A 7,842-nucleotide genomic window follows, 5' to 3' on the forward strand; every position below is an offset into this window, starting at 1 on the left:
GGCGCGCAATCAACTCCACTTAATTATGACAAATGTAATCTTAGACAGGGTCTATTCTTCCTCTGAATAAGAGCTTAACTTGAATCAATATCCTGGAATATCAAAACAAGAATTAAGAACACATAATTAAGAACAAGTCAAATATTTATCATACAATTCAGATAATAATATCAAGATCCGTCTTAAGTTTCATTCCCCTTAGGTATTTAGGGGTTTTAGTTCATAAAAAAAGGTAAACGTCTTAGAAGAATAATGAATACAAAATATAAAGAAAAACCCAAAACTCCTGAAGGGAAATTGAGGGGAGATCATCAGTCTTGATGATGAATCCGGTTTTTGAGATAGATCAATCGGCTTCCCTTAAGCAGTTCCTTGCTTCTTCCTATGTGTCCCCCTTTTCCTTCTCCTCTAGGGTGTATTTATAGGCTTTAGAATGCCTAAGAACCCTCAAAATTGGCCTTTTCTGAATTGGACTCAATTTGGGCTCGACAGGGACACGCCCATATGACATGCCCGTGTGACATGCCCATGTGCGATTACTTTAGGCCGTGGTCAAGCTTATTAAATAGGCACGGGCGTGTGGTCCACTCGTTTGAGTCGTGCTTCGATTCTGTCAAATTGACACGACCGTTTGGTCTACCCGTGTGAGGAGGTCCAGGCCGTGTTGATTTCGTACATTGGCCCATTTTCTCCGTTTTTGGCCCGTTTCTCGTTTATTTCACTCTCCTATGCTCACCTAAGTATAAAATATGAAATTAAGGCATTAGGAGCATTGAATTCACCAATTTTAAGGAAAAATCATCCATAAAATGTGCTAAGAATGGGATAGAAATATGTACAAATTATGATTTATCAAATACCCCTACACTTAAGCATTTTCTTATCCTCAAGCAAAATCCTCAACTCATAATCAAAATAAATTCTTCTCAACTTATAATTTCTATCGATAATATCTCAAAATAATCCATAGATAATCATACATTGAAAATTCAACTGAAAGAACATTAAAGTTTCAAACATTCCAAGTTGAGTATTTTATCATGAAAGCATAGATGTCTCCCATCGTCTAAGTAATTACCTTTGATTCAAAATATCACAGAGTTTCACATCCTCACTAAAGATTCACTCAAATCACTGAAGGTGTTTAAGGACAATACATGAAGTACTCAATAGTCAATAATGAAAAGTCATTACCATAGGCTTGCATGAAAATCAAATCTCAACCACTATATATTGAAATGAACATCAATCAAAAGGCCTTTAAAGGGTTGTAACGTGGCTTTGGTTAGGGGGTGTGGTCACAAGCTGAAAGAAAAGGTTAGAATCGAGATTGAATTGAAAAACTGCCTAACTAGAAAAAGTAATTAAACATCAATTGTGTACAAAAGAGCTTTTTCTCAGATATGGAATTTAACTTTTTTAGCTCAGAAGATCACTACTACTAATATGTATACATGTATATATATTATTTATTTATTTATTTTAAGAACAAGTCAAATTACAAAATAGAAAAAAAAACATAGCTAAGCAACTATTCCAACTCAAATCTCGACAAAAAATAGGGATCAAACTAATTTAGGGGATTTCAATAATAATGAGTTATGGGTTAATATTGAGGGTCAATTAATGAATGAGTTGTTAGGCTCAAGGGGGTTCATTAAGGGTTAATTGTGAAGGTAGGCTTTTATGGAGTGAGTGGGTTAAACCTAAGTGCCTTTATCATTTTGACATATCAAATAAAATGGTGTGGTCTTGACATGCATAATCAAGCAAGTTCTAGAATAACAATTCAATATTGATGCACTTATAATGAAAGTGAGCATGAAAGAAATAGATGTTCTAAAGGCTCAAGATCTCACAAAAATTATGACTTTTTGATGTTTGAACTTGTGAATTCCAACTCAAAATAATACCTAAACTTGGGGAAACAACCTAAAATTTTTTAATTCTTCAAAAATCAACTTATCATGCTTGATTCTCTAATGTCTTACAGTTTAAACAATCAATGCATGAATGCCTATGTTTTAATTTAAGATATATCAATAAAAACTATAAATCAATCAAAATTTATCCTAAACATGATATGAGACCTTTCCAAAAGAACAGGGCAATCATTCAGGGATTTTTCTGATAGTGAAATGAATACCCCCCACACTTAAGGTGTACATTGCCCTCAATGTACAAAGATAGATATATAAAAAAGAATATAAAAATAAGATAGGGAGAGAAGTGAAACTTCCTGAGTGATGAATGAATTTCCTTGAACTGGAGTTTTGGAGTATAATCGGCGTGAGGGTGGAGGAGGATACTCCGGTGGTGGTAGAGGTTCATTAGTCCATAAGTCCTGCGCCAAAAGAATATTATATCTCAAGTTGGCTATGGTCGTGGTCGACCAGGACATGGCAGCCGTGGAGAACCTTTCCCAATGGAGTTTCGAGTCCCTGAGTAATAGTGAGCTTTGGAGCTCTTTATAACTGTGATAGAATCAGGAACTCTTTTAGAAAATATATAAGGAAGAATAATTACTCGATAGGAAATAGCTGAAATTCAAAATTGTTAAATAAAAATTATAAAACCTAATAAAAATAAGCTTAAAGAAAAATAAAAAGTAGTCTTAAAGTAGAATAAAAGTAAAAACATAAAATAATAAATAAAAGTTTTTAAACATCTTCATCACTAGATGGTAAGAAAGGTGGGGGTGGCGATGAGATGTGGAAATGCTGACAAATCTGGTGTAGTGTAGTATCAATGTGATCGAAACGCTGAAAACACTACTGCTAGAATCAAGTTAGGCGCTCAGAGATGTCAGCGTATGAAGCTGCCGCATGAACTAGACGAGAGGGTGATGGTGGCTGAGACGGTGGGTCCTCGTGACGTGGAGGGACATCATCAGTAATGTCATCAGGGGCTTCCTCCTCGGCTGATTGGGCGAGGCAATACTAAGGAGGGTGGGTTCCTCGGCGCTTTTCGATTATCCTCATATGTAACATGCTCGAGATGCCTTGTAGAGACATCTGGCAAATGAGAGTGAGGGAGGATGATTGGGCCGCTGTGTTGAGGAGCCTGAAGTGCCGTGGAGTCGAGTTACGTAGGGGCCAATGGAGATGACCCCCCTCCGATGCCGCTCCGTCTGGTGGCGAATGGCGAGGGCAATAAAGTAAGCGAGGGCAATAAAGTAAGCGAGGTCGAAGGCGTGCCCGTTCGCCATGCTCCATAGAAAGTAGGCGTTGTGAGTATTGACTACGCTAGTGCTCTCTCGCTGGCCTGTCAATGTGTGGGCTAAGATGGCGTGTAAGTACCTCAAGAATGGAGAGAGAGCTGATGCCTTGGAGCGGCTAGGATCGTAGGTCATCGAACCGGGGACCAAGGCTTCCTGGCACTTCGAGGGAGAGTAGTGGATGTGGCGGTGGAGAGTGTCGAGGTCGTTCTCATCCCTAAACTCCTTTGTATATAGACCTAAAGCAATATTGAGCTCGAGAATGCTCAACTGGCGGACTAAATCACCGAGACGGAACTGGATTATTCCAGGATCATCGAAGTTGGTCATAACGTCTTAAACATGGAATGTCGAGCAAAGTTCAAGTGTGAGCTTAAGGTACGTCGGTTTGATAATCACAAAGAAGAGGTCCTATGGATCGATTGTCAGGAGTGCTCGTACATTGTCAGCCAACTGGACTTGTTCATGTATGGTCCAGTCAATGCAGCGGCCCACACCTAAAGGTCGGGCCCGTAGAATCTAAAATAATTCCTCCTGATTGCCTGGTGGAAATTGGAGGAAGGGGTGTCGAATTTTCAAAGTGGGGCTTGAAGTAGATGATGTCCCTTTCCGTTTTTTCGAAGTGGGGGTGGGGGTTCTCTTCCCACGTGAGTTTGACATGATATACCTGCAAGAAAAACCATTATTCCATTTTGATGATTGGATAAGGTAAAATGTAAACAAATTCAACAAGGAAAAGGTCATAAATAATTTCAGGCACAACTACTAACACTAACAGACCTAACCAAAATAATAAATTTTATGGCATAATGTTCGGTATTAGTATGACAATCAAAATGGCAAAGAGCTTGATGGAAATGTAAAAAGAATGAATGTATCACAATGCATGGATTATAATGGAAAAGAATAATAAGCAAGTAAATAATGACTTAGAGTACATAAATGGGGCTTGAGAAATCATGAAGTCATAAAGAAAAATGTCACATGAAATAAATGGTAGCTAATCTAACAATGGAACTTGAATGATAGCAAAATGGAAATAGTGTGGGATAAATGAAGAATAACATGATAATTACCATTAGAACTAAGTAAAATAAAAGAGGAAAGAGTAAACAAACGCTAAAAAGATGAGAATGGGCGTCGAAAATAGAGTTTAAAGCGGCACACGGGCGTGGCAGGAGACCGTGTGGACTTGCAGCGGCTAGGTTTAGGGGTTTTGGGTGAAGAAGATGATGAATAGTGAAAGGTATTTATAGATTTTGGGACACACGGCCAGGGAACACGCCTGTGTTCCCCAATTTTTCCCATGTGATTTGCGAATTTTGAATTTGGGCGCGTCTGACAATTTCCCCACGCTTGTGTACCTTGGCGCGTGTTGGTGCACACGACCGTGTCGCACGGTCGTGTCTGTCTTTGTTCGCTTCTCCCATGCTTGTGTATGAAGGTCTACGCCCGTGTTTTTTTGGCAGGTTCGTCCACGGTTGCTTGGCACAGGCGTGTCGCACGCCAGTGTCAATTTGACAGGTTTGGCCACGGTTTTAAGGCACGGGCGTGTCGCACGCCTGTGTTGTTTTGGCAGGTTCGCCCACGGTCATGTCGCATGGTCGTGGCGATTTATCGTAGCTCATGTTGGGGAAAATCTTTGCCCTATTTCCACACGGTCCTAAGCACGCCCGTGTGTGCTTTCGAAAGCCTGCGTTCCATGAGTCGGTTAGTATGTTAGATGTTAAAACTAAAATTTAAAGAAATTAATATTTTTAGTGCTCGGGCTGCCTCTCGAGAAGTACTTATTTATAGTCTAAGCTCGACGTACCTCTCTATTGAATGATGATGGTGGTTCAAGGAGTTTATACTCCTCATTCCTGCTGTGAATCTCATCAAAATAAGGTTTTAGGCAGGTATTGTTTACCTTAAAAGTGCCAAACTTGGGATGACTTACCTTGACTGTACCGAATGGGAAAATGCTAAGCACCGTAAGAGGGATTTCTTCATTCGGTTTGGCAATGTCAATGTGAGGATCTGCGGCATCTAATGAAACTTTGTCTCCAACCTGAAGTTGATTTGGTGAGGCATTGAGCTCGTTCTGGCGTAGTTTTGGTTCATCGTATTTTCTCGGTTTAAATGTCAGCCATTCATCTAACTCCTCGATTTGTAACATTCGTTCTTCATGTGTAGATCCTTTGTTGTGGATTGAACATGGCTCATGTGTGTCCTTCGAACTTATTTCCTGCAAAATAGGTTGCACCGTATGATCAGTCTTAGTAGAACAATTTGTACAATCACCTTTAATTTTCGATGTGTTGTTTGGGTTGCGAGCTTGAAGGGTGGTTGTTTCGTCTCCTACATGAAGTGTGAGTTCACCTGTGCCAACGTCAATAATTGTTCTAGCAGTTGCTAAAAAGGGCCTTCCCAAAATTAAAGGAACGTTACTATCCTCTTCTATGTCTAGAACATCGAAGTTAACGGGAAATATAAATTTATCGATTTTAACTAGCACATCTTCAATGATACCCTTAGGAAATCTTATAGTTTTATCTGCTAATTGAATGCTCATCCTAGTCTGTTTGGGTTTCCCAAGACCTAGTTGTTTAGACAATTTGTAAGGCATAACATTGATACTAGGCCCTAGATCAGCCAACGTATTATTAACATCTAAATTACCAATTAAACAAGGAATCGTAAAACTCCTTGGATCTTTTAGTTTGTTGGGTAGCTTATTCTGAAGAATGGCTGAGCAAACCACGTTCAGCTCCACATGTGACCTTTCATCTAACTTTTGTTTATTTGCTAGAAGCTCCTTTAAAAATTTGACTGCGTTTGGCATCTGCGAAAGTGCTTCAATAAACGGTAAGTTAATATGTAGTTTCTTTAAAAGTTTAAGGAATTTACCAAATTGTTCATTTGAGCGGTCTTTCCTTGTCGTATTGGGGTATGGCACACGAGGTTTATATTCTATACTTACTGATTTTTGTTCGTTTTGGCCTACCTCATTCTTGCCTTCGCTTACCATCGGTTCTGGCCTTGGTCTTGCCACTAACCCTTCCTCATCTTGAATAGCAACTGCGTTGAGTTGCTCCCTTGGGTTAGATTCAGTGTTGCTTGGCAGACTACCTTGTGGTTGTTCAGAAATCAACTTGGCGAGCTGTCCAATATGAGTTTCAAGCCCCTGGATTGATGCTTGTTGATTTTTGAGTGCCTTCTCGGTATTCTAAAAATGAGTCTCTGACACCGAGATGAATTTGGTTAGCATCTCCTCAAGGTTCGGCTTCTTCTTCTGCTGGTATGGTGGTTGCTGAAAGCCTAGAGAAGGTGGTGGTTTCTGATTTCCTTGGCTTCCCTATGAAAAATTTGGGTGATTCCTCCAACCTGCATTGTAAGTATTGCTATAAGGATTGTTTTGAGATCGAGGATTATTACCCATGTAATTTAACTGTTCGTTCTCTATGTTGTGGCCATAAGGTGGGTATTCTAAATTGCTCGATCCATTTTCTTCGCACTGCATTACTAGGTAAACCTGTGAAGAACTAAGAAAACCATCAATTTTCTTATTCAAGAATTCTACCTGATTAGAGAGCATGGTGACTGAATCAACATTATAAACACTGGCTATTTTCGTTGGCTTTGTCCTCATGACTTGCCACTGATAGTTATTCAGTGATATCTCCTCTATAAATTCATAGGCATCTTCAGGTGTTTTATTATTGATGGTTTCACCAGCAGCTGCGTCAACAATTTGTCGAGTCAAAGGATTCTGGCCATTATGAAAAGTTTGAACCTGTAGCCAGAGTGGTAACCCATGGTGAAGGCATCTTCGTAAAAGGTCCTTATATCTCTCCCATGCATCGTAGAGTGTTTCTAAATCCATCTACACAAAATAAGAGATATCATTACGTAATTTAGCCGTTTTAGCAGGCGAAAAATATTTTAATAAGAACTTTTCGATCATTCGTTTCCAAGTAGTGATTGACCCTCGTGGTAATGAGTTCAACCATTGTTTAGCCTTATTCCTTAACGAAAAGGGAAACAACCGAAGGCAAATGGCGTCATCAGAAATGCCATTAATTTTAAAGGTATCGCAAAATTCTAAGAAATTTGCCAAGTTAGCGTTGGGATCCTCGTCCTGCAAACCATCATACTAAACAAACCGTTGTATCATTTGAATTGTGTTAGGTTTTAGTTCAAAATTATTTGCAGCAATAACAGGTCTAACTATACTTGACTCTGTTCCTGTTAAATTAGGTTTAGCATAATCATTCATAGTGCGTGGAGTAGGATTCTGATTTACTGGATTAGCAGCAATCGCAGGAGGTAGTGGATTTTCTTGGTTTTCAGCCATCTCCTCGGTTGTGGTTGAAGTATCGTCCTCTTGCTCATCCTCTGTGTATCTTAGGCTTCGCCTTATTTCTCTCCAGTTTCTGCAAATTGTACGGTCGATCTCAACGTCAAAAAGTACTGGTCCTGACGGTTTCTTCTAGTCATAAACTAGAAAAACCTTCTAGGAAAAGGGAAAAAAGAAGAATTAGTAATAAAAATTAGAATAAAATTTAAATTGTAGTAAAAGTAAATGGCTAAAGTAATAAAAATCGAATGGTTTTAAATGTTTATAATGAATTGTTCTTGAAACT

General features: G+C 39.1%; 1 non-coding gene across 1 annotated transcript; it reads left to right on the forward strand.

The window, feature by feature from the left end:
* The first annotated feature begins 7,008 nt into the window (after positions 1-7,008).
* Positions 7,009-7,115, forward strand: LOC121204437 (small nucleolar RNA R71). The gene has a single exon (XR_005899362.1). It is a non-coding gene; the product is annotated as a small nucleolar RNA R71 (small nucleolar RNA).
* The last annotated feature ends 727 nt before the right edge of the window (positions 7,116-7,842 follow it).

The sequence above is a fragment of the Gossypium hirsutum genome, chromosome A07, assembly GCF_007990345.1.
Source record: "Gossypium hirsutum isolate 1008001.06 chromosome A07, Gossypium_hirsutum_v2.1, whole genome shotgun sequence".
Lineage (NCBI taxonomy): Eukaryota > Viridiplantae > Streptophyta > Magnoliopsida > Malvales > Malvaceae > Gossypium > Gossypium hirsutum.